This window comes from Dendropsophus ebraccatus, chromosome 12 (assembly GCF_027789765.1).
Source record: "Dendropsophus ebraccatus isolate aDenEbr1 chromosome 12, aDenEbr1.pat, whole genome shotgun sequence".
Taxonomy (NCBI): Eukaryota; Metazoa; Chordata; class Amphibia; order Anura; family Hylidae; genus Dendropsophus; species Dendropsophus ebraccatus.
In genome coordinates this window covers 61,449,808-61,476,796 of record NC_091465.1, presented here as the reverse complement: position 1 = coordinate 61,476,796, position 26,989 = coordinate 61,449,808, and the positions used below count along the sequence as shown (strand labels likewise).

Sequence of the window (26,989 nt, the reverse complement as noted above, 5' to 3'; positions counted from 1 at the left end):
AAATGTTTTAATAATTTCTGAAATTTTTTTAAAAAAAAAATCTATATAGAAATTGACGTGCAGTGCAGATTTAAATACTAAAGCATGTTAATGTATGTTTTGGTTATGCTGTGAGTTTATTGCAAATTTTCCCCATTAATCTCAATGGGCATGTCAAAATGCACAATTTTCACAGCGAAAACACTGCAAGAGTGGAATTTTAAGTGCACTATTTTTGTAACTTTCCAATATTTGCACACCATATCTGCAACAAAATTAGCATGATTTTTTTTTGTAAATTTGCCTTTTCAGGTTTTAATAGAAAAGCTGCCGTGTGTAGCTGTAACATCTACCTGCAGTGTCCATAACCTAAAAGAAAAACTTAAACATGCCAATGAAAAGAATGTACTAGCACATCCTAATAGAGGCTCAGGGTCAGTATAAAATAGGCAATTGCAAAGTTACCTAAAGAGGTTACTTGAAGGAGGTGCAGATGCTGTAGGGAGGATGGTGATACCAAAGCGCTATGTCTGGAAAGGCGTTATAAGGCTGAGGGTCTGTGTATGTGGACAGCCCTTGTATTGTTCGATGGAAAGTGTTGCTGGGTGCTGAAACACTAATATACTGCAGGCTAGCAGGCATGCTGCGGGCTCATGTGAAACTGCATAAGAGAGAGAAGAGCAAGTCTCTGGGGGAGAGGTTGTTGAGCTGCTTTGCCATGCAGAGTCTGGTTGCAGAACAGATGGTAAGCTAGTAAAGTAACTTCTACTTTCCCAAGGCTAGAGAAGACTGCTAATCGGGAAGGATGGTTTACAGTGTTGTGTTTGGGGCACTGCTGATGCCCATGGGTAGCTGGCACTGGAAAGCCTAGTTGGACTGCAGAGGCAAAGTAGTAAGGAAAGGGGCAAGTGGCGAAGTACTCACCCCCACAGAAGGCTGTAGTTATCTCTTTTTTTAGGACCTGAGGGGAATCCTTAGTGCTGGTGAGCTGGTAGACTGCTGCAGTGAAAGGTTGTTGCCGCCCTGCAGGCCAGTGGCTTGGATATTTAAACCTGAAATGTGGCCTAAAACGTGGGTCCCGGCACAGACCTAAGGGCCCTATTACAAACAGGCAGAATCGTGTAGATATCACCCCATGTAACAAAGACAAAGATGAGCTGAGGAGCCAATCTTCAGCTGATCATTTTCTTCCAACGAGTTTAAAAATCATTGGCTGCTGACCACGCTCTGTGTAATAGGAGGTGAGTGGTCGGAGGCTGATGAAATAATAAAGTTATTTTGTTGCCTCTCCATGTTCCCCAGTGTCCTCCTGCCTATTCAACGCAGCCAACGCTGACAGTGGCAGTAACAGCCCGATTAGCCAATCACTTGTCGTGGTGCTGTCCATTCTCAGCCAGTGACTGGCTAAGCAGCCTGTCACTGCAGAGACAGATTCAGAAGCTTCAGCAGCGGCTGCAGTATGCGAAGAATAGGCAGGAGGACACTGGTGGAGGTAAGTAATAACTTTCTTATAACTTTGTTAGTACTAAGAGGGGATCTGGAGCTGAGCCTCCATGATGCCAGTAGAGGCCTACTGGGTGTTACTTTGGCAGGAAAATTGTTAAGGTGCCCATACACCTTGGATTAAACTTGGTGAAATAGACAATTTTAAAGTGATCAAAGTGATCGTTCATTGGCTGAAATTTAACAACAAATGATTGTTCCTACTGATGAGAGTATTATCATAATGAGTACTATCATTTGAAAAGGAAACGGCCATGTTGGAAATTTCCAGACGATGAACTGGAGAGAATTGAAGAGATAGTTGGGCAAAGATTGTTCTTTCAAGAAAAATTTTAAAGGTGAATATAGACTAAGGAGGAGATTTATCAAACATGGTGTAAAGTGAAACTGGCTCAGTTGCCCCTAGCAACCAATCAGATTCCAGCTTTCATTTTCCTAAGAGTCTGTGAGGAATGAAAGGTGGAATCTGATTGGTTTCTAGGGGCAACTCAGCCAGTTTTACTTTACACCATGTTTGATAAATCTCCCCCTAAATGTGTATGGCTGTGTCCCTGAAAAGATCGTTCATCAGACGATTGTTTGATCAACGGTTTATCAACCTTCTTTTATGTAATGTGTGTGGTCACCTTGGTCTGAGCCCTTAAGAGCAGGACCTGCTATAGATAAGAAGTCAACAGGAAATTGAGATGGGTGTGGACCTGTGTGAAGTACTGCAGGAAAGAGAGAGACCCTTGTGAAGAGATAGGGAGCCTAATGCTCATTCCATACTGTTTTGCAGCATTGTATTTCTAGAAACAATGTTAGCACCCCTACGTGTAAATGTAACCACTACACTTTGGCCAAAAGAATAACAAGCCTGTATCATTCTTGTGGTGATGTGCAGATGGCAGCCGGAGCCATGAAGAGAGCTAAATAAAAGACCAAAACAGGACAACAAAGAGTTAATCTACAAATACCTCACCCCTTATTTCCTCTGACAGTCACCACTGACCTCTCTGAGCTCTGATTACAGCTGTCGCCCAGCTCTGTGCCTGTAATCCTCTGTTATCTGCTTTCTGCTGTCGGCTCCCTCCCTCCTCCCCCTCCCCTCTCTATAGGAACAGACTGGGTACGTCTAATGCAACAAGTCACAATTTTCAAATTTTTTGCAGTGGATGGAAAAGAGGAGGGGGGGACCTGGGAAAAGGCTTTTTAAATGCAGATAATGACATATTTGGCTAATAAACCCAATTACAAAGTTTCTTAAAATCGCCTGGACTATTGATTTCTGCAAAAAAAAATTAAAAATACGACAGTGACTCTTTAAGGCTCCCTTGTGACCAAGGAAAATAAACTTAGGCAAAAAGCAGACATTTACAGTAAGCGATCTGAATTATAATGGAGCGCTTCTTAACATTGTGCGCCAAAGGAAAACAATTAGAAGTGTATTTTGCCATCATTCAATATTCCCAGTAACAGTAAAAAAAAATTTTTTAATTTCCTATCAAGATAATGCTGTCATATTTTTACATTAGCATCCTTGATATGTTTAATTTACCCCAAAGAGAATCGGCTAACACATCCTGAAGCCATGAATCTGTCATCACTATATGTTAGAACAAGAAACTGATAATGTTACAGTTACCACAACAAATACAGGGTTTCTAGCCACTGTTCACAAGGACTGACCTCACGCTGCATTTGCAGTCCAAGAGATCGGTACAATTGACTTTTTGACTAATGGACTTGCTGACCTCTAATGATATAATATCCAGCTGAAAGCCAAACAAAGGGCCAAACTTAGGAAGTTTTCACAACAAAATGCTTTTCACTATCGTAGAATGGAAAAAAAAAAAACGTTTTTAGCCTAAAGCATCTGTTTTCTCAGAAACAACACTTAAATGGCCATTTTCGTTTCAACAAATTTTGTATAAATCAATAGTACAAGCAAATGCAAGAAACTTTGTAATACATACTTTCAGAGAAAAATACTTCTTTCTCCTGTTTTCAGGCTCCTTTTCTGCTTCACCACCTCTTCACTAGATACTCATGGAGGGATTAGGTTACATGCTGCCCATATAAGTCAGAGACATAACTAGCACCTGGCGTTCTGGCGCAATCTCTGGATATTTTGCATGGTGACCAGGATCTCCATACCTCTCTTCAACTGCATCTGTGCCTCTTCAACTGCATGTGTGTCCTCCAGGCGCAGTGACACTGAAAAGCAATGGTAAAGCATAGAGATGCCAGCTTCCTCCCATAGGCTGCAAGCAGTTTAAACCTATAGGATGCTTCAATATGAACATGCCCTGGTGACGCACAGGAGCATCTCATAGGCTACAGGCCTGAAGAGCAGCATTGTGGGAGTGGGCAAAATTAGCCACAACACATCAATAGAGAACATTACGATACATTACTACTAAGACAGGACAATGAGGGGGCAATATTAAGAGGAGAACTGATGGAGCATTACTTCTAAGGGGGGGAGAGGGAGTATTAAAACTATGAGGCGAATTACTCCCAATAGAGTGCAATAAGCGAGCATTACTGCTAAGGGGAGACAAGGAATGGGCATTACTACTGAGGGGCAAGGAGAACACATTACTCACAGAGGGCAATAAGGGAATTTTACTACTAAGAGAGGCAAATTAGGGGGCATTATTATATCATAGTAGTAATCATTATTAAATCTTAGTAGTAATGCCCCCTGCTTGTCTCCTCTTAGTAATAATGCCCTCTAATTGGTCTATCTTAGTAGTAATACCCCCTTATTACCCTCTATGAGGGCAATAATTGGAAATTACTACTAAAAGAGGCCACTTAGGGGGCATTATTATGAAGAGTACACAAGGAGGGGGCATTACTGCTATGAGGAACAGTGGGAGTGATGACAGAGGCACAGATAAAACTTAACCAAGAAAATAGTTTACTGCACTTTAGGACAGTACAGAATATCATAGACAATAATACAATAGACTTTTTTTCAAAACTGCAATTACTTTCGTAGGAGGTATATATACTAGTAGTGTTCTCATATGCTTTACAAAAATAAAATCCACAAAATACTGATAAGGACTTGAACAATCTTGGAAGAAAATAGTTGCTTAACATACGTTGGTGACTTGGGATCCTGCAGGCTAAAGATTGGGCCTATTCAGACACAGTGGTTCAGCTGGGGCTGTAAAAGAAAGTTCCTGAATCAACAGAAAAAATACATCCGCCTATGCTACCATGTGGGCACGGAATGACACAGGATCAGGGAGTTCAGGCCCACCTAGTGGCTAGAGCTAGTTGTCCAGGGGACCATCAAGGGACACGCTAGCAACCTGCAATAGAACACTTAGCCTTTGCATTCACCTTAGCTACTGACACATTTGGTACTCAGTTACTTTTGTAGAGTCCTTCAGAGGTAGCAGAAAAAGTAAAAACAGTCCCCCAGCATGAATAGGTTAGTCCCATCCTTCACCGCAGTCCACACGGATCTCTAGCCAGATATGGCTAGGATCTCTCTAGTCAGAAGAAATAACAGTGGTGCCGCACAAGGCTCCTGGCGGCAGGCCAGGGGGTAGAAGAATACTCTCAGTAGGCTCTGTGAATACACTCTCTCATACACAACTAAAACTACAACTGAACTAAGCCCATTAGTCCCATCCCACTATATAGGCTTTGGTTAGTAGAAATCATGAGAAACTGGCAGGACACACACCATCAACAATAGAGTTAACCCGTACATATTTATGACCACCAGTCGTGCAATAGAATAGTGACACCTGGTGGCGGAAGTTGCTCACTATTAACTTCAGTTTTAGAGCTCACACATGCATTTGGTACCAACCTATACTTGTTAGAAAGGACAGTGGACCCAGCTCTGGGACACTGCACATTACCAAATGGGGGGCATCACTGCTAAAGACAGCATCATTTTAAGTGGGACACTAATGGTCATTGTTACTGAGTGAAAGCGCTGAGGAGCATCATTACTGAGAGGTCATTGAGGGGCATTAGTAGGGGGACACAGGGGCAAGATACCAGATATTTGGGGGCACTAACAGGCTTTATTTTTTAACTGGTGACTCAGTTATTGTGGAAAAGGCAGAAAGTTTTCACCAATAATAAGGAAGCATATTATCTGTGTAAGCACACCATTTCCTGGAAATTAGCGCAACACCAGTACTGTTTCAAAACATATACATTGGGGCTGGTGGCTCAGATCTTTTTAGATCCTAGCAACGATCTATAGAAAGGGAAGGGGAATTGAAAGGGGAGTGGGAAGGGGCATTGAAAGGGGAATGACTAGAGGGAGTCTGCAAAGAGATTCATTTGCAACTTAAGGCTATGTTCCCACAAGGTATGGACAACGGCCGTTGTAGTGAGTGTCAAACAACAGCAGTTGTTGCATTGAAAATTGCATTGAAATAAATGAAGGGTGGCCAGAAATAATTGACATGTCAATTATTTCCTGGCCGTTGTTTGCTTTGACTTCAATGCGACACATTTCTTAGTTCTATGACAAGAACGACCGTTGCTTTGATTTCATAGCCTTATCCTGAAAATTTATTCCATTATAAGGCGAGAATTTATAATAATAATAATATTTATTTGTATAGCGCCAACAGATTCCGCAGCGCTTATTTAAATATATAAATACATTACAGGTTATATATTAAATTATACAATGAATAAATTACAATAACAAATTAGTGACCTGCTCTCAAGAGCTTACAGGCTAGGATGACTGGGAGTAACACAAGAGGCAACAAGTGCTTTATTTGTCAATGTTCCAGTCATTGTACATGGAATCTCTAAGTGCCTATAGGCGGCTGGGCAAGCCAGTCACATTCCATTTTCTAAGCTCAGATAACAAGGACAGTGTAACTAGCACCGAAGAAATTATAGAGAGGGGATAGCAAAGGGAGACGAGATTACGAAATGTTATAAGCACGCCTGAAGAGATGGGTCTTCAGGGCGCGCTTGAAACTGGGGATGTTGGAAATAAGTCTGAGGTCTTTGGGTAAAGAGTTCCAGAGAACTGGTGCAGCATGAGAGAAGTCTTGGAGGCGGGAATGAGAAGTTCTGATTAAAGAAGAGGTTAGTCTAAGATCATTAGCAGAACGCAGAGCACGGGAAGGATGGTAGGTGGAGATGAGGGAGGAGATGTATGGAGGGGCAGAGTTATTGTTCATTTATGCCTGCTTTGTGCCACACTATACAAAACCGCTAAATCATTAGCGTCAAACATTTTCTGTAGATATGAATCAACATTCGGACGACAATAAAAACAACAAAAAGGGTTTTTTTTCCACCAGAAGTAAACTCTGCCCCTCTTTAAGTGACCTAGCATCAGGGTCCCCGTCTATCCAACCAAATCAGCAAATCTAGTTCCGTCTGAATACAAATGCAATATAGGAGCATATATTAGTGTTTAAAGGCACATATTGAAACATTCCCCCTTAAATAGTAAAGAACATATTCACATAGTTGATGCAACAGGTACAACACCACATCTGTATCTTGTGTAGCCTCTAAATCTGGTACACTCTGTAAGTTTGCCCCAAAGGTACCTTTGATACTTACGACTTATGGGTACTTAGGAGAACAACTTTGTTTAAGAGGTCGTTGGCAGACCAAGTACCTTTGGCAGTATTGGTACGCCTATGTCTAACACTTGTCCTGAATATCAATATTCTTTTCAATGTATCTTAATGTATATTATACCACATGGAGAGAAAGGAGCGTCTGCACATCCCACCTATGGCTGATACTAATGCTGCTAGGCCTATTTTAAAAACCAACGCCAGGATGTTGGTATTTATTTGATCAAACCATATTGCTTTGTGTACAACGTGCAGGTCCCCTGGTTCACACGGGTCCCTACGCTAGCTCCACACTGTGTTGGTCAGCGACCGCCAACCCCGCAAAGCGTGCACATGCAGGGAAGGGAGGCCATGGAATGGCCCTGCAACCCCAATGTCACAGGACCAAGCCCAAAATGCCCCACCAAAACCCAGCCGGCACCACCGGCGGGGAAGGCTGCCCCCAAACAACACAAGTATGAATATGGTATTGGACTCACCACTGCTGCTGCAGACAGAATGGGAAAGACATAAGGTACTGACATGTGAGCACAGGTATATCCTGCCAATTTGGGTCATGTGGGTCTTATGAAGGGGAGTGCCAGCTGCTCAGAAAAGGGAGAACTATAAAATACGACATGGAGAGAAAGAAGCGGCTGCACATCCCACCTATGGCTGATACTAATGCTGCTAGACCTATTTTAAAAACCAACGCCAGGATGTTGGTATATATTTGATCAAACCATATTGCCCAGTGTATCACGTGCAGGTCCCCTGGTTCACACGGGTCCCTACGCCTCCACACAGTGTTAGCCAGTGACCTCAAACCCCGCAAAGCGTGCACATGCAGGGAAGGGAGGCCATGGAATGGCCCTGCAACCCCAATGTCACAGGACCAAACCCAAAATGCCCCTGTCTGCAGCAGTGGTGGTGAGTGCAATACCATATTCATACTTGCGTTGTTTGGGGGCAGCCTTCTCCACCGGTGGTGCTGGCTGGGTTTTGGTGGGGCATTTTGGGTTTGGTCCTGTGACATTGGGGTTGCAGGGCCATTCCATGGTCTCCCTTCCCTGCATGTGTACGCTTTGCGGGGTTGGCAGTCGCTGACCGACAAGGTGTGGAGTTAGCGTAGGGACCCGTGTGAACCAGGAGACCTGCACGCGGTACACGGGGCAGTATGGTTTGATCAAATTATATACCTACATCCTGGCGTTGGTTTTTAAAATTAGCCGAGCGGCATTAGTATCAGCCATAGGTGTGATGTGCAGTAGCTCCCTTCTCTCCATGTCACATCTTAATGTACATATATACTAACATAAAACAACACAAACACAATAACATAAATAAATGACCTACAACTGAAGTCAAATCTTAGTAATAAAGTCAGAATTATCAGAAGACACCTAGTGGTGAAGTTAGAGAACAAGTGCATACTAAAAAGAGAAAGTAGAATAGTCAGACCTAGCTGAAGTTATATCTATCTGAGCAATGGCATAAAGCACAGGTTATAATCATAGTAGGTGCTCTATTTTATATTCTAAATCATATATACCTGTATATGGCCTATGTTGGCCCTAAAATATGTTAACTTGTGTCCTGCTGCTACACAGGCAATCAATACCTTAAGATTACATTGTAGTAAAGATATGCCATGCTTTTTTTTTTTTAATTAATGTATGGCGGTAAGAAATATACATGCTGCTCAGGGCTTGTGTAGATCTCTATGGCTGCCACACAGATGTGTCAGCATTAGAGATGAGCGAATCTCGAGCATGCTCGAGTCGATCCGAACCCGAACTTTCAGCATTTAATTAGCGGTGGCTGCTGAACTTGCATAAAGCCCAAAGGCTATGTGGAAATCATGGATATAGTCATTGGCTGTATCCATGTTTTCCAGACAACCTTAGAGCTTTATTCAAGTTCAGCAGCCACCGCTAATCAAATACCGAACGTTCGGGTTCGGATCGACTCAAACCCGAACCCGGTTCGCTGATCTCTAGTCAGCATTTATCAAGAGACGTGAGCGGTACATGGACAGGGGCCATATGAAATGCCAGTCTTAGTAAATTCCCGCCATAGGGGCAAATGTACTGATATTGTAAAATTCCTGGACAGTATAATCTTACAGCCCTATTAAACAGTCCAGTCCTTGCGATAGATCAGAACTCATTTGCAAAGCCTGCTACAAGGCTAAATCATTTGTGCGTCCCTTTTCAGCCACCACTCATTAGCCGCACATTTCCTATTACACAATGATATGTGTGGCCTCAAGTGCACTGAGTTACTAACATGGCTCATGCAGTTTGAAAAATCTAGTGTATCTTGGAGGATGTTAGACAGAAGCTATATAGCATAGTTTTTAGAGTGTTTTAGCCTTTAAAGTAATTTTCAGTTTAGGTCTATAGGGGTGGATACCAATGATGGGATATATGTTGGAGAGCTGCGGAAACCTTACCATGGTTTCTAGGTATGCAAAAATAAGGACAGGTTATGTTGGTTCAAATCTGACAGTACTGTTACATGAATAGAGGGAGCCATAGAGGGACTGAATGTGGATGTCCAGTGGGTTGAGATGATTAACTTTGCTCCCGCATGAAGGTGGAAGTATCTGTCTTTTATTGCTTTGCTTCCGCTGCTCAGGGGTAGGCTGAGAAAGTTATTTCTCGTTGGCTATTCTGCCAATATGTGAGGAAAGAAAGGTCGCACAGCTGTCATAGAGGATAGAAGAGCTGGGTAGGACCACCATCATCAGGGGATAACTTTGTAAGAGTTTTACTGGATAATAATCTCATCGGTTACCATTGCAATTTATTGGATCTACGTAACCTAGATGTCAACAGGTGGATAATCATAATGGTTAGAAGTCCTTTATCAGTGATAGAAACATAATCCCCTTTTATAATTAACCTTTTTACCCGCACCAATGATTCATGCAAATTTAGCTGCTGCTTCTCCTTAACTTATCCTGTTTTCTCTACTAGGGTTGCACATACTATAGATCCTGGTTTATGGAAATTTATCCAGGTGCTTTTTTTATCCCAGCAGCTTTATCCTATCCTTGCCACCTTACCCCCCGACAGAATGTCGCAAACTGTGATAATAAATTACAGGACAGTTTTGACGTGTAAAAAAAATACCAACACTTTCTTTCGATATCACATATATATTTCTATTCACTGTTTACTTTTTAAGGTTTTCCCATCACAGCCTGTTATGCCCTATCCATACGATAGGGGATAACAAGCTGATCACTGGGGTTCCACCGATCCCAAAAACAGGGATACAATAGCTCCGCAATGAATAGAGCACTCAGCACACTTGTGCAGCCACCATGGCCTACCCATCATTCATTTTCTATGTGACTGCCAAAGACTGTTCCAAACACAGTAATTGCAGAATCAGTAGGTGTCCCAATGGCATAGGGGATAACAAGATCCAAATTTTTGCAGGAAATTGACTGTATAAAAATACAAGGGAGCCTTTCTCCTTTAATAAGTCAGATCAAGTGACGAGCCATGGAGCGAACTACTCAGCCGCAGGCTTCTCCCAGATATATCTAGGGATCGGTGGGAGGCCCAGCACCAAAATCCCGGTCAATCAAACCTTTTGACATGCTTGTGTGACACATCAAAAGTTGGTTTAAGTGACAGTACGCTTAAATGTTATTTTTTAATTTTTGTTCCCTTTTTTTCTCATGATCGCTGAGAAGTTCATACGTCCTGGTAATAATGTGAAAATTCCATATCCCACGCTGGTAAGCATTCCTTCACCACACATGAGTGATTTCATTCATAAGGGCTGGATTTCAAAACAGATCATTAAGTGTCCCCTACAATAAGGGAACAGTGACATTCTCTATGAAACTGAAGGGCTGTTTATTAAGTGTGACCACTTTTATTGCTATGAAATTGACACAGAGGCCGGCCTCCAAATCTGAAATACATCCTTTAGACATTCCTGTCCCTATTAACACTACATATATTTCACCAGATTTATACAAATCCTAAAAAGGGGACATAGTGCATTTTGCAATAGTATTATACCAAGAAGTGTTACTCGAAGCTCTCGGCCTCTAATTCAAAACATGGAATAGGTTCTTCCTATGTTTTATACTGGTATCTTCTTAAGGGGAGGAAAGACCTCTGGCTTTTTTCGGCTTTATTGGACATACAAGCATCTGGGAAGAAAGGAGTCGGGTGACCACAGTTTTGCACTGCTTTGTTTGACTCTCAGATGACTTGCTACACCACCCCTTATATACAAAAACTTAATGAACACATAACAAAGTTACAAAGTGGCGTTCTTCCATGAAATTGCGGTCACCCGACTCTTTCCTCCCCTGATCCTTGTATGACCAATAAAGCCGGATGATTTTAACACTAAATTGGTAAGTGCCATCTTTCATCTTCATATCTGTAGTTTTAACAGCATTTAGGACTATGTCTTACAGCAAGCCCATAGACCTAGGCAACAATAGGCAGGAAGTGTCCCATTGACATGAATGAGAATAAGCATGCTCTGTGACCTTTGCTGAGGTTACTCTATAGAGAAGGGGAGGCTGAGCTGTGAGCATAATCTACTGTCTTCTCTATCTTCCCTTTTGCTGTACAAATCACCTCCCAACATCAATAAAACTTTAAAAATATGTTTAACATTTAACCTGATTTAACAGTCATTGTACACATTGTCTTTGAAGTATAACTGTAATTTCAATTAGCTTTAACCCCTAGAGTCCAAGATGACCCTGGAGGTACCTGTACGCCATGGCCGCCTGTCACCGGATGACCCTGGGTGTACAGGTACGTCCAGGGGGCATATCCCACTATGAAGCAAGTGGGGGATTAATAAAAACTAGAGATTATGGTGGGAAAAATGGCACCCCATACGGCCCCATAGGCAAAAAACTAAAACCGTTATTAGAGTAACAATAAGGCCATTTTACTAATAATTATTTGCAAAAAAATTATTTCATTGAAAAAATAAGAAAACTTTAGAAAATCTGTGTAAACTTGCATATGGTTGTGTTCGGACTGACCTATTGAACAACAGTGTCATGTCACTTTTACTGTAAAGTACATTATATAAACACAGGAACCCCCGTTACATTACATTATTGCATTTTTTTTCTAATTTCACCAATTTTTAATTTTATGAATAATATTCTGGGGATTCCATCATAGATGTTATGGTATAATAAAAGGCGCAAAGTACAGTACACTTTCTGAAAAAAAAAACAAGCCCTTACATGTCCCTGTAGATAGAAAAATTAAAGTGCTATAGCTCTTAGAAGGGGAGGAGGAAAAAACAAAAACGCGAAAATGAAAATTGGCGCAGTTATGTTGGGCTGGGTCATGAAGGGGTGAAATTAATCAACAGTACCAATACCAACAATACCAATGGCCGCCCACAGCAGGTTTGGCCAACATAAGTTTACAGTGTATGTGGACCTTGAGTGGCACGTCGGATCAGTGAGTGCCCAGACACCATGACCACTAGACAAAGTCTATGACATTTTCCATGAATCCATACATTACACAAACATCGTTTGTTTGCAGGGATGGCGGTGGCCATCTTGGATCTGATGGCCGCCGGGGGAGGGGGGTTAGTGATCGCCCTACTAGGGGGGGCTGATCTGAGGTCTAGGCACCGGTAATCCCCTTTACCGACGGCCGCCACTATAACGTTAATAGCGGCGATCGTCGGTAAGGGGGGGGGCGGGACGGACCCCACACACTGCCCCAACCCCTCAGCTACCTCCGGTCAATTTTCTGCGGCCTCAATTCAGTGAATTTCGGCCGCAGAAAGATCTGTCAGATCCCACAATGAAGCGAGCGGCTCCCGCCGCCTGCTTCATTGTGTGCTATGGGGAGTTTTGATGCGGGCGCGCGCTGATGCGTCCGCATCAGAACACTGCGGCCGGAGGGATCATCCGGACGGTACTGCAGTATCGGCCGGGGTGATCTTTCAAGAGACCGTCCGTTCCATGACCCGGCCGGGACACGGAGAGGCTGGTTATATACGACGTGTGAACATAGCCTAATAGTTGTTTCTAATTAAACCAATAAAGCTTGACAAAAATGTTAACCATACAATAAGTTGTAAAAAATAAGTAAATGTAAAAAAAAAAAACATAGGAAAAACTGATCTATTGATAATCATTTGCTTTAAACAATCAGGACCTTACATAAACAGCAATTGTACATTGGAAACAAAGCCACAGTAATGATCTATTGTAAGTGAAGCAGCTAAATGCCCAGGGGGGGCGGAATCAGGACATCCCTGTTATAGTTACACATACATCACATCCACAAATTTCATTTCTTACTCTGCCAGGAATCCTGAAAGTGCCAGCAGTCACAGGAATAACATTCATTAGGGAGTCATAAGTACTGGAAGTAATATCATTAACCATGACAGTGCCAGGAATGGCAAAGGAACTGAATAAATGTATCACACAGTACAGTACTCAGGCAGGAAACATATCACAGACACTCATGGCTAACATGGAGGCAAACATTCCTGGAGCATGGAACACATAGAGCATGATACCCCCCCTACTTTAGGCTATGTTCACACTACGTAAAACTACGGCCCGTTGTTTGCGGGGTGGAACAATGCCTTAGTTTCAACGAGATCCCGGGCGCAGCGTATACATATTGTATACGCTCCGGCTGGGTTCCCGTGCGGCCCCGCAAATAACTGACATGTCAGTTTTCTGCGGCCGCAATTCAATGAATTGCGGCCGTGGGAAACCCTGTCAGTTCACACAATGAAGCGAGCGGCTCCGGACGCTCGCTCCATAGTGTGCAGGGGGAAGCTCTGATGCGGGCGCACGATGATGCGCCCGCATCAGAGCTCTGCGGCCGGACAGATCATCCGGACGGTACTTAAGTACCACGGAACGGCCGGTGTCTAACACCGTGTGAACATAGCCTTAATGAGTTATTTATAAGTTATTTGTATTTATTTTGTTCCCAAGTTTTAGGGATGTTACCATTTGGTTGACATCTTTACTTGACTAGCATTCACACCCTTTTGAAATAAAGGCTATGTCCATTTGACTCTTAGAGTTTTAAAGTGGTACTCCGGCAAAAAAATCTTTTTATTTTAGATTAACTGGTTTGAGAAAGTTATATAGATTTGTAATTTACTTCTATTTAAAAATCTCAATTCTTATCAGCTGCTGTATGTCCTGCAGAAAATTCTGTTTTCTTTCCAGTCTGACACAGTGCTCTCTGCTACCATCCCTGTTCGAGACAGGAACTGTCTAGAGCAGGATAGGTTTCTATGAGGATTTGCAACTGCTCCGGACAGTTCCTGTCTCAGACAGAGGTAGCAGCAGAGAGCAATGTGACAAAGCACTGTGCCAACACCACTTCATGGACATACAGCTGCTGATAAGTACTGGAAGAATTGAGATTTGTAAATAGAAGTAAATTACAAATCTATATAACATTCTGAAACCAGTTGATATGAAAGAAAACAGATTTTCACCACAGTACCCCTTTAACGACCGCGGGTGTATATTAACGCCCTGCGGTCGCCAAGGGAGTTCAGAGCGGGGCCGAGCGCCGACCCCGCTCTGAACCGGCGTGGTCCCGGGTGCTGTATGTAGCTCGGGTCCGCGGCTATTAGCGGGCACAGTCCGATCACCGTGCCCGCTAATCATGTAATCTTATGCAGCTTTGACGGAGCTTTCCGGACCCGTTCCCTGGTGTTTAGTTGGGTGGTTCCCTGGTGTTTAGCTGGGTTGGCGCTGATCCCGGCTCGGCACTCGTTGCTTCCGGCTGCAGCAGCCGGAAGCCATTGAGTGCCTATCTCATCGATCTATGCTGTATATCTATACAGCATAGATCGTAATGGGAGATCAGTGTGCTTATACTAGGGGGGCTTCTAGTATAAGTGTAAAAAAAAAAAAAGTGTCATTAATAATAAAAAGCCCCCTCCCCTAATAAAAGTCAGAATCACCCCCCTTTTCCCATGCTATAAATAAAAATAAATACATTTATAAATAAATAAACATGTTTGCTATCGCCGCGTGAGTAATCGCCCAAACTATTAATTTATCATATTCCTGATCTCGCACGGTAAATGGCGTAAGCGCAAAAAAATCCCAAAGTGCAAAATTGTGCATTTTCGGTCGCATCAAATCCAGAAAAATTGTAATAAAAAGCAATTAAAAAGTCGCATATGCGCAATCAAGGTACCGATAGAAAGAACACGTCATGGCGCAAAAAATGACACCTCACACAGCCCCATAGACCAAAGGATAAAAGCGCTATAAGCCTGGGAATGGAGCGATTTTAAGGAACATATATTTGTTAACAATGGTTTGAATTTTATAAAAGCCATCAGATACAATAAAAGTTATACATGTTATATATCGTTGTAATCGTAATGACTTGAGGAACATGCATAACAAGTCAGTTTTACCCCAGGGCGAATGGCGTAAAAACAAATACCCCCCAAATAAACAAAATGTGGGGGGTTTTTTTCAATTTCACCACACATTTTTTTTCCTGCTTTCGCAGTATACTTTATGAACAAATTCAGTCTGTCATTGCAAAGTACAATTAGTGGCGCAAAAAATAAGGGCTCATGTGGGTTCTAGGTGAAAAATTGCAAGTGCTATGGCCTTTTAAGCACAAGGAGGAAAAAACGAAAATTGGCCCCATCCTTAAGGCTAGGTTCACACTATGTATCTGTGCGGCTGTATTGCGGGCGGTAAATCATCGGCCGTATTTTTCCGGTTTATGTGTACGCTGGAAAGTATAAGATATACGGCTGCACAGTGCACACTATGTATGAGCCTACGGCCCGATCGTAAACGGACCCGTAAAAAATGAACAAGACCATTGTTTGCGGCTGGAACTGTGCAAATTCTCAGCCGTGGATTGACAGGCGGTCCATACGGAGTACTTCAAAAATAGCCGGCAATAATGCCAAATGCCGATGCCTCTAATAGTTAATATATTAAATTAATCAAATACATTTTCTTTGTAATAAAGTCCCTTTCGTTGTTCAATAATTTAATTCTAACAAATCCATCATTGTGCAATTTAATATACTGTTAAAATAAATATATATATAAATAAATGTATATTTATCTATATATTTATTTTTTGACAGTATATTTAATTGCACAATGATGGATTCATTAGAATTAAATTATTGAACAATGAAACTGATTTTATTACAACGAAAAGGTGTTTTATTAATTAAATATTAATTAGTACAGGAAGCTCCATTAAGCCGTTAATTCATATACCCGGTAATAGAGCATTCTGTACTAATCATCACTTTACTTTAATGAAAACATCAAATGTTTCTTCTAATTATGTTGTGACAATAGCATTATTAGAAGAAACATTTAGAATTATATGTGCGCTCAGCTGATTGGCTGATCGGCTCAGCGCACATATAAAGAGCCGGTCCGCAGTACAGTGACTTCATTGTGCTGCGGACCAGCGAAGAGGACACATCAGGGTGAGTATATAGCTCTCCCCACCCCCTCCCCTGCACTGCACCCCTCCCAGCAAGGAAGGGGGGTCACTTAACCCCTTCCTTGCTGGGATGGGTGCAGTCTGACATCAGTCTGGCCCCCAAGGGGTTAAGGGGGATGCAATACATCCTCCCTTAACCCCTTGGGGGCCAGACTGTAAGCAGCGATCTGTAAAGATGCTGCATACTGTAAGGAGCACAACACCGCTCACAATGATGGGTGTTGTGCTCCTGTTTGTGTGTTTTTTGTGTGTTTCTCCCTTTTTGTTTTTGAGATATCGGTATCCTGTGGATTACGTCGGATTCGGTGGACTACGTCGATGACCAGCGGTTGTTTGGTGTGTTTTTTTTTAATAAAATGGTCAATGAGGGGTGTGGAGGTGTTTTTATTTGAATAAAAAAAAATTTTCACTTGTGTGTTGTCTTTATTTCTTTACTTTATAGACTTAGTAGTGGAAGCCGTCTAATAGACGGAATCCATTACTAAGTCGGGGCCTAGTTTTAGCCGGTATAAAATGGCTAACACTAACCCCCCATTATTACCCCAGTACCCAATGCCACCAGGGGTACTGGGAAGAGCCGGGTGCCAGTGGTCCCGGAGCGTCAAAATTGGCGCTCCTGGACTGGGCGGCAGCAGTCTGGTAAGATTTAGGCTGGGGAGGGCCTAAAACAATGGCTCTTCCCACCCTGGTGTTACCAGGCTGCTGTCGTTTGGCACCCGGCTCTTCCCAGTACCCCTGGTGGCATTGGGTACTGGGGTAATAATGGGGGGTTAGTGTTAGCCATTTTATACCGGCTAACACTAGGCCCCGACTTAGTAATGGATTCCGTCTATTAGATGGCTTCCACTACTAAGTCTATAAAGTAAAGAAATAAAGACAACACACAAGTGAAAAAAAAATTTGTATTAAAAAAAAAAAACACCCCCACACCCCTCATTGACCATTTTATAAAAAAAAACACCAAACAACCACTGGTCATCGACGTAGTCCACCGAATCCGACGTAATCCACAGGATACCGATATCTCAAAAACAAAAAGGGAGAAACACACAAAAAACACACAAACAGGAGCACAACACCCATCATTGTGAGCGGTGTTGTGCTCCTTACAGTATGCAGCATCTTTACAGATCGCTGCTTACAGTCTGGCCCCCAAGGGGTTAAGGGAGGATGTATTGCATCCCCCTTAACCCCTTGGGGGCCAGACTGATGTCAGACTGCACCCATCCCAGCAAGGAAGGGGTTAAGTGACCCCCCTTCCTTACTGGGATGGGTGCAGTGCTGGGGAGGGGGTGGGGAGAGCTGTATACTCACCCCGATGTGTCCTCTTTGCTGGTCAGCAGCACAATGAAGTCACTGTACTGCGGACCGGCTCTTTATATCATCATTGTGCAATTCAATATACTGTCAAAAAATAAATATATATATAAATATACATTTATTTATATATATATATATATATATATATATATATATATATATATATATATATTTTAACAGTATATTTAATTGCAAAATGATGGATTCGTTTAAATTTAATTATTGAACAACGAAAGGGTGTTTTATTAATTAAATATATTAACCATGAGAGACATCGGCTATACTGCAGAGGATTGCAAACCCCGGTAATAGCAATTCATGTAAACTGTGTTCCCTGCTTTCCCAGATGCATCCAGAGGTGTTTGCATCACTTTCTAAAGATTTTATTTGTTATTTTTAGTTGAACCAGATTTCCAAGTAAATGACCGTATGTTTTCAGCCGCATGTCTATTTTTTCCCACGGCCGTAGTTTCAACCGCACATTTCCAGCCGCATAAAAAATACAGCCGCACAGATACATAGTGTGAACATAGCCTAAAGGGTTAAGGGAAAAGTGCAGATAGTCAACCAGAGCTAACCAGATAGTAAAATCCCTATATCAATGTAATAGTACAGCAGCTAAATAAAAAGCGCATTATGACAGGTAAGCTTTGTACAGGATCATTTAATATGGATGGGGGTGGTGCAACAAAAATAAAAATTAAAGGGGTTACCCAGCGTTACAAAAACATGGCCACTTTTGCACCACTCTTGTCTCCAGTTTGGGTGCGGTTTTGAAACTCAGTTCCATTGAAGTAAGTTCCATTGGAGCTTAATTGCAAACGACACCTGAACTGGATACAAGAGTAGGGGAAAAAGTGGCCATGTTTTTGTAGCGCTGGATAACCCCTTTAAGTGATTCACACTTGCCGCAATGTCCCACAGCCTCCTTGTCATCACTTCTTTCTTGTTCCTGTGATATGTTCCCCACTCTGCCAAACAGCGTCCACAGCAGTGCCCCACCTGTACCAGTGATTGGCTGAGAAGGGAAGTTCCTGTGGGGACAACATGTCCCAGGAGCAAGGAAAAAGATGTGACAAGCAGGGACTGGCAGCTGGCCCCACTGTGAATAGTTAATATTGAGAAGTATAGAGGCAGCTGTCCTGTGAATCCACATCTCAGAATATATTACTACAGACCAGTGCTGGTAAAGTGACCTTTGTTTTCCCATAAGATATTAAGTAAAATATTCCAAATTCTTTTGACTTTATTAATGTGTAGAGCAATATTGATTGTGTTACCACAGAGGAAATCTGTTATCATAAACTCTAATAGACTTGGGTCAACGAGAAATGAAATCATTACAAAAATAGAAGAATGACAAAAAATGAAAAAATAACCAAGACATATTTTTTGTGCTTTTTTTTAACATAGTAGTTTTACTTAGTAAAGTAATTATTGCATTTCATTTGCATTTATTGTAATTATTGCATTTCATTAAAAGTTGTATTTTTATGTATGCAACCTCACAGTCATTTACTGGCAGGATCTAGCTATACGTTGGGGTATCCATTCTTTTACAATTTCACACTTTTTATTGTAGTTCATAGCATCCATTAAAGCTACTTTGTTGGGCCCTTTTTAGTCTTGTCAGAAGTGAATGTGCATATGTATGGTGGCTCAGGGGGAATAGCTGTCAGATGAACAAGCATTCTGCCAACAGCAGCTAATGATGTAAATTATTTGCACCTTTTGTTGGCCAGTTTAACCAAAATCTTGTGGGTTCAGCCATCTACAAAGACAACCTGTCAGCAACAACCCCCCTCCCCCAGGGCCTTCCATACAATGGCTCCGGTACCAGGCAGATGAGGAGAATACTATCTAATACAATGGCATAGCTAACATGAAGGCAGGCAGAGCAACTGCTATGGGGCCTTTGCAGCAGGGGGCCCTGTGCCTTCCTCTGCAAAACATACAGCCTGTCTCCATGGTAGCTGACACCAACAGCTTACCAAAAGCAAATCAGCAAATCCCCCACCTGCCCCCACCCAGACCAAGACAGTGTACCAGTGGGGCCGTCAGCCACGATCCTATGCCTTCTCTCAGTGTGTCTGCAGGACCTGCGCAGCTTGCACAATTATCTGCCCACAATTACCACCCCCCATCCCAGACAGAGACAGTGTCCCTGAGTGGCCTCATCTCTGCTGCCGCGATCCTCCTCCTCCACCCCGCAACGGCATCCTAGAGGAGCAGCTCACACACCCATACAACTGCAAGCCCCTCATCATGCACTGGGTCATGTAAGTATGGGGGAGGAAGGCCAAACAGGATTTATTGGTCCCCATACAGTTTCTTGCTATCCCTTAATATTTGAGAAAGAAATATGCAAAAGAACACTCAAGAGACACCATTAAAAGTCTCAACGTAGCAAGCTAGCCAGACCTTCCCTCCGGGAAGAAACAACCAAGCCAAGGAATGTCTCCAGTCAAGGAAACCACCCAAGCAAGGTATCCAAGCAAGGTATTTGCCCCTAATCAGTGTGGAGCAGGTTTCTAGCTAGTGGGAGCAATGCTAGTAAGTGCATGCAAAGAGATGATGGTTGACCTCAGGGAGATCAACCAAAAACACCACAGAGACACCATCACAGATCTCAACGTGAGTGTATTCGAGGACATTGCCCCCTGGGAAATCAAATATGCAAAAGAACACACACTTTCATGCACTTGCTAGCATTGCTCCCACTAGCCAGAAACCTACTCCACTCTGATGAGGGGCAAATACCCCGAAACAGCTGTCTGTGGATGGATACCTTGCTTAGGTGGTTTCCTTGACTTGAGACATTCCTTGGCTTGGTTGTTTCTTCCTGGAGGGCAGGTCTGGCTAGCTCACTATGTTGAGACCTGTAATGGTGTCTCTGGAGTGTTCTTTTGCATATTTGATTTCCCAGGGGGCAATGTCCTAGAATACACTCACGTTGAGACCTGTGATGGTGTCTCTGTGGTGTTTTTGGTTGATCTCCCTGAGGTCAACCATCATCTCTTTGTATTTGAGAAAGAAGCCAGCAAGACTTTGAAATGCCCCACCACCCCCCAGCCGGTCCACTCTGCTGATTTTTGTTAGAAAGGGCACTGGGGTAGTAGTCCCGTCCCCAGTGCACCAAAGCGACTTATTAGTGCAGGGATTAAACTGCTAATATCATGGAAACTGCGCCGAGGATGACCATAAGAAACTTACCTTCATCCTCAGTGCTCCTTGCACTATAGCAGATTCTTCTAACCTGATGACAGTTTACCTTTAAGTGCTGCAGCTACTTTGCAAATGAGATGTCAATAACAGATCCAAATAGTTGACTTACGTTTGTTGTATTAGCATGGATTGGACTCCACATAGGGTGAATAAATAATACGTTATTACTCTACAGAGCCCTACAAAATAGGTTTCATTTCCAGCAAATAAATGAAACGTTTTTACCAGTAAAATATACTTTTCCCAACAAACCCGGGTGTGGCTTTGTACATGAAAACTTTATCCAGGGCACAAACAAACAAACAGTTCCTTGTTTTTTCGGCACACATTTAATGTAAAGTGTTTCACTTAATTTACTACAGTGAATAAACCACTTATCAGTAAAGAGATTCCTCATTTTTCATTATGCGTGACAGAGTTTTATTTATCAGTGAACTGTGTGATGCTGACACCATTTCATTCTCATTTATTCCCCCCATAGTCTTCTCCACACTGACAGTCAGCTATATTCCATACTAGTTATACAATTCCATGTTCCTGATGATTTGTGTTCATAGAGGACAATGAACAGTGGCTACAGATAACTTACATTGTCATGCATTTTCCTCTGGACTGTATGGCAGAAGCATGTAAGGTCATGCCCCGAGTATGCCCTCTAACTAAAGAAACAAATAAAGACATAAGTAGAGAACAGCAAATTCTTTACTTTTTGTCTCCATAAGATCTGCTTTAGGACTCTTGGTGGTTTAAATAACACAGTGGGCCAAATTTCACTATGCAAATGTCAGGAGCCGGCGCCCGCCAGCTCTCCTGTCTCCTGACATAAACATACAGCAGCGGCAGAGCACACCGCTGGCTCCAAGGACGCGTTGATGGCGTCCTTAGCTACCAGCCTCATCGGCTGGGAGGACACACCAACAGCATTCTTAGCTACTACAGATGATCGGTAATCGGAAAATCTTAGGTTCTATTAAACTTAAACCTTGTCGAACCTTCCGCATTTGATTCCTGATGCCTTGCTGGTCCGTGGGGAAGGAGGAGACACCCCCGATACCGCCTGGAATTCTGGGATTCAGCCTGGGTAATAGGCTAAATCCCGGAATTCCAGGCGGTACCCAGGCTGTCTCCTCCTTTCCCACGGACTGGGAAGGCATCGGGAATCAAATGCGGAAGGTACGACAAGGTTCAAGTTCCGATGTTCGATCATCTCTATTAGCTACCACATAGCTCCCAACCGTCCCGGATCTGGTGGGACAGTCCCAGTTTTGGGGTGATGGCCCGCTCTCTCAGGACGGACCCCATGTGTCCCGCTGTCCCCCAGCCCCTGTCCCCGCCCTGGCATTCACAGTGGCAGCTGCAGCTGCCGGGTGCTCACTAGCACCCTTTGACTGTGACACCACAGTCTCGCAGCTCCTTCAACCGCCCCCGCCCTGGGCACTAAAGGGCCGTAGAGGAAATGCACAGATGTCTGGTGCAGACTTCCAGTTCCAGCCCCGCGGCACCCGCACTCCTCTCCTGCTTGCCCTAGATGTGATGCCATGTCCAGAGCCAAGAAGGAGAGAAGAGTGCAGGCGTCGTGGGGCTGGAACAGAAAGCCTGCACCAGACGTCTGTATTTGGAAACAGCAGGAGGAGACTACGGGGGAGCAAGGTGAGAGGTGAGTATCCTTCTGGGTTTTTTATTTTACAAATAGAAGGTACTATAGTGGGGGGGCTATACAATGTTGGGGCTACACAGGGGGGCAACAAAGGGGGCTATACTATGTGGGGGATAAAAAGGGGAGCTATAACTGGGGGCTATACTATGTGGGGGCTACAGAGGGGGCTATACTATTTCGGGGCTATACTAAGTAGGGGCTACACAGGGGGGCAATACTAAGTATGAATTACACAGGGGGCTACACTAAGTGGTGGGCTACAAAGGGGGCTATACTAGGTGGGGCCTACACAGAGGGGGCTATACTATGTGGGGGCTCCAAAGTGGGGATATACTATGTGAGGGTTCTACGGGGGGCTATACTTTGTTGGGGCCGCAGCACAGAGGGCAGCACTTTTGGGAGGCTCCTACACAGGAATGGGGCCTATACTATATAGGAATCTGGTGAAAAAATTTGTTTCTTATGCAATGTTAATAGGTGATGCGGCTATGGGGATGTGGCTATGGGGGCGTGGCTATAGGAGCGCAGCTATAGTGGCATGACACATTGCTGTGAATGTCCCTCTTTTCTCCCAGCAAAAGTTGCGAGGTATCCTACCAGCCCCATTGGCTGGGAGGATGAGCCGACGGCATCTTTAGTAACCAACATTGCAGCCAGGACTGCATCATTTCCCAGCTGCGCCACTCAGCTGTTTCCCCTCTGTGTTATGGCTCACTTGCAGACACTGCTGTCAGTCACCTCTGGTCCTGAAGAAGGGGCTGGAGTCCTTTCCCCAATCCAGCCCCTATATACTACTACTCCCACCATGTCTCAGTGCCTGCTACAAAGCCTTCTTTTAGGAGTGCCTACGCTAGCGTTTTGAGTCTGCTTTACCTTTAACCTGTGTATCTGGACCTTGGCTTAGTTTTTTTGGACTTTCCCTCTGCCTCTTGACTTGGTACCTCGTAGCCCAACTTTTACTGACCCGGTTTGCTGACATCGCTTCTATTGTGTTCCCGTTTGTCTTTGTTTTGTGTTTGCACTTAGACAGAGTAACCTGCAGTCTACAGGTTGGGGCCGACCTGTTAAGGAGTCTGGTTCCCCAAAAGTAATTTTGTAAATCAGTAAATTTGGGCCAGTGGGTATGATTCTTGATGGGCACAACTTACTTGGTGCCAATATGATGTAAATGTAGTGAAACAGTTACAATAAAGCACTTTAAGGTTACTGTTACCTCACCACAAGACCCAAAATCCCAACCAAGTGCTAACTTGCGCCCAAATTCAGATTAACCAGAACAGGATAAAGATCCCCAAGGGTCTACTTCTCCAGCACACTGCCCAACTACTCTCAGGTTAACCCACTAAGTACTATTAAGGTGCTCTTAAAGTGGTATGAGATCATATAGCGTCTGACCTCTGAGAACCCCAAGAAACTCTAGAGTGGTGCCATGGAGCCATTTGGTGAATGGAGCCATGGGTCGGCATGTGACCCATGGCAACATTCATTTTCTATGGAGTCGCCAGAGAGAGCTGGATGCTATACTCGGAAAACCCCTTAAAGGTGGCCATACACCTTCAATACTGTAATCTAAAGAATTCTTCAGTCAACAGTTATCTCTTTCATCTGCCTCATACACATTGACACTGCCAAAGATTCCTGTGTCCTGTAGGGCAGGGGTGGGGTAAGCCAGTGGTATAAGTATAAAGTATACAGGGTCCTTTAGTACCAATCGCTTGGACTCAGAAAGGAGAAGACAGGTGAGTATAGTGTATTTTGTTAATTTATAACCTCAGCAGGCTGTATTTTATATATATCTTGCAAACCCCATTAAACCCCTCATTGACCAAGCCAATTTAGGCCAATTTTGACCAATTTTCTGTGAGCAGACGCCATGCTGCTCAGCTCCCTCATCCCTAGTGTGAACCAGGGGCGTAGCTAGGATTCATGGGGCCCCATAGCAAAAAACTCTACATGGCCCCAGTGCTGTATCAGTGCCGATTAGAGATGACCGAACCGGGTTGGGGTTCGAGTCCATCCGAACCCGAACGATCAGCATTTGATTAGCAGGGGCTGCTGAACTTGGATAAAGCTCTAAGGTTGTCTGGAAAACATGGATACAGCCAATGACTATGTCCATATTTTCAACATAGCCTTTGGGCTTTACCGAACTTCATCAGCCACCGCTAATCAAATGCCAAAAGTTCGGGTTCGGATGGACTCGAGCATGCTCGAGGTTCGCTCATCTCTAGTGCTGATGTATACACCATGAGTAGACTGTACACAGGGAAATCATTTCAGTGTAATAAGAAATACTTAACCAGAAATAAAAGAAAATGCAGCAGATATTAATGGTGGGTTCTTTTATTAGAGCCCAGCATTAATAGAAGCTGCTGCAGAACATCTTTGGGAGCAAACCTGTCAATCACTTGAGACACTACTGACATACACAAACACACACATATACACCTGTGTTACAGACACTACTGACATACACACACACACACATATAACCACAGATACATACACATACTGACATATAAATATATACACATATACACACATAAACATATACCCACAGATACATATATACAGTCACTGACACACATACACAGCACTTACAGCTCCCAGGCTTCCCCCTTCCTCCTCCTCCTGTAGTCCGGGCTGATCTTCACATAGAAGTATTCAGGACCTTTGGGTCATGTGACCATGAGGTCCTTCATCTCTCTCCTGTGCCGTGCAGGACCTAGCAGGTCCTGCTCCTCTGTTCCTCTCCTTTTGGAGTTCAGCCCGCTCACCCGGCACTACAGTGAGAGGGCTGAACAGTGCAGTGGCGAGTCCCACTCCCTCTCTGGGCGCCTAGGGGAGCAGGGTACAGTGGTCGGCTGTCAGTGGCATACAGTACCTACCATGAAGACAGAGCAGGCTTTCTCGGGCCCCCTTCCTGCAGGGGCCCCATAGCAGTCGCCTTCCCTGCCTTCATGGTAGCTACGCCACTGGTGTGAACTATCAGCACTCAGTGATCGTGTCATCGGGATGCCAATTGACAGAGACCCACAGATTCAGTGTTGCAGCCCAGCTGTCATGCCGTCAGCTGAACCTCTGCGATCATGGCATAGTAGACTATGTGTTGCCTAAGTCCCTTTAGTGGCCACCATGAAAACATGAATGGCTGGTCACTAAGGGGGGGTCACTCGGCTGAGTCGAGTCCATTTCGGAAGCAAGAAGAAGAGCATTGAGGTTTAATACAGAAGACAACACAGGGATGTGGGCTTTTTTGTTCATAGTGGGACCAACACAATCTAAAGCATGGGTCTCAAACTCGCGGCCCTCCAGCTGTTGCCAAACTACAATTCCCATCATGCCTGGACAGCCAAAGCTTTAGCTTTGGCTGTCCAGGCATGATGGGAATTGTAGTTTGGCAACAGCTGGAGGGCCGCGAGTTTGAGACCCATGATCTAAAGTAAGGCGTCCAGATCCCCCCTTTAAAGTCGTCACTTTGTGGGGCAATCTTGGTATAAGCAGTCCCGAGAATGATTGTAAGCATGTCTTCATCATTGCTCCCTATCTCGTAGAGCTGTAGTCATATGATTATTATAACTAAATGTTCTCCTGATCTGTTGCAAGTTTGATTTCACAGTTTTAAAAGAGCCTTGAATAGCCTGTATACAGAAACAGGGCTTCTCTGATGAAAGCAGAAGTAGATGCACATTAGTAACATACGGTAAATTGATTTTTTTTTTTAGAGTATCCTGGGAACTGTATTGCAATCTGTCAATTATTAGCACAGCTGTGTTACGCCTGAGTACACTTCATTCACAACGTGGCAGGGCTCAACTGAGCTTAAAAATATATAATGCATTCAATAGCTGAATAAAAGTAACATGCTGGCCAAAATTGTCACATCGCCACATGAGTTGACAAATTATCTTCTGCATACATAAAATTTGCTCAAACTTTTCTTAAAGGGACAGTAACCTTAAAGTCTATCTTATCTACAAATGTCATGCAGTGTGTTTTTAACAGGCTACGGGTGGGGGCTGACTGTAGTGTTCTTCAATGACAAGAACAGCAGAAAGAATAAAATATATATATATATGTGTGTGTGTGTGTATAGTACTTGCATCCCCTTCTATAAGCTTAGTTCCCGTACAGCAAAAGGCTTTGCAGTTAGTGTTCCTTTAACCCCCTCAGTGCCAAATAATAGCTATAGAATGTAAATATGTTGAAAGGGTTAATCTGCTGTAAATGCAAATGTCTCGCCTTCACAG

The 26,989-nt window shown here is 43.5% G+C and overlaps 1 protein-coding gene across 2 annotated transcripts in view; it reads left to right on the top strand.

Moving 5' to 3' along the window:
- The window catches only part of LOC138769208 (suppressor of cytokine signaling 3-like), a 106,670-nt gene that overhangs the window by 43,299 nt on the left and 36,382 nt on the right, over window positions 1-26,989 (top strand). The gene's annotated exons all lie outside the window — the stretch shown is intronic.